Source organism: Phyllobates terribilis, unplaced genomic scaffold (genome assembly GCF_046119375.1).
Source record: "Phyllobates terribilis strain yellow unplaced genomic scaffold, ASM4611937v1 Scaffold_67__1_contigs__length_7525285, whole genome shotgun sequence".
Classification (NCBI taxonomy): domain Eukaryota; kingdom Metazoa; phylum Chordata; class Amphibia; order Anura; family Dendrobatidae; genus Phyllobates; species Phyllobates terribilis.
Window position 1 is genome coordinate 5989495 of NW_027362827.1, and position 1718 is coordinate 5991212.

The window sequence follows — 1718 nt, forward strand, 5'->3', positions numbered from 1 at the left end:
TATGACGTCGCCATGACGACCATTATGACAGCACCGCCGCCATGACGACCATTATGACAGCACCGTCGCCATGACGACCATTATGACAGCACCGTCGCCATGACGACCATTATGACGTCGCCATGACGACCATTATGACGTCGCCATGACGACCATTATGACGTCGCCATGACGACCATTATGACGTCGCCATGACGATCATTATGACAGCACCGTCGCCGTGACGACCATTATGACAGCACCGTCGCCATGACGACCATTATGACAGCACCGTCGCCATGATGACCATTATGACAGCACCGTCGCCATGATGACCATTATGGCATCACCGTTGCCATGACGACCATTATGACGTTGGCATGACGACCATTATGACATCATTTTTGCCATGACGACCATTATGACATCACCGTTGCCATGACGAACATTATGACGTTGCCATGACGTCCATTATGACATCATTTTTGCCATGACGACCATTATGACATCACCGTTGCCATGACGACCATTATGACATCACCGTTGCCATGACGACCAATATGACGTCACCATGACGACCATTATGGCATCATCGTTGCCATGACGACCATTATGATGTTGCCATGACGACCATTATGACATCACCGTTGCCATGACGACCATTATGGCATCACCGTTGCCATGACGACGATTATGACGTTGCCATGACGTCCATTACGACATCACTGTTGCCACGACGACCATTATGACATCAACGTTGCCACGGCGACCATTATGGCATCATCGTTGCCACGGCGACCATTATGGCATCATCATTGCCACGGCGACCATTATGGCATCATCGTTGCCACGGCGACCAATATGGCATCATCGTTGCCACGGCGACCATTATGGCATCATCGTTGCCACGGCGACCATTATGGCATCATCGTTGCCACGGCGACCATTATGGCATCATCGTCGCCATGACGACCATTATGACGTCGCCATGACGACCATTATGACAGCACGGTTGCCATGACGACCATTATGACATCATTGTTGCCATGACGGCCATTATGACGTTGCCATGACGACCATTATGACTTTGCCATGACGACTATTATGACGTTGCCATGACGACCATTATGACGTCACCGTTGCCATGACAACCATTATGACATCACCGTTGCCATGACGACCATTATGACGTTGCCATGACGACCATTATGACAGCACCGTCGCCATGACGACCATTATGACATCATTGTTGCCATGACGACCATTATGACGTCATTGTTGCCATGACGACCATTATGACGTCATTGTTGCCATGACGACCATTATGACGTCATTGTTGCCATGACGATCATTATGACGTCGCCATGACGACCATTATGACGTCGCCATGACGACCATTATGACGTCGCCATGACGACCATTATGACGTTGCCATGACGACTATTATGACGTTGCCATGACGACCATTATGGCATCACCGTTGCCGTGACGACCATTATGGCATCACCGTTGCCGTGACGACCATTATGGCATCACCGTTGCCGTGACGACCATTATGGCATCACCGTTGCCGTGACGACCATTATGGCATCACCGTTGCCGTGACGACCATTATGGCATCACCGTTGCCGTGACGACCATTATGGCATCACCGTTGCCGTGACGACCATTATGGCATCACCGTTGCCATGACGACCATTATGACGTTGCCATGACGTCCATTATGACATCACTGTTAC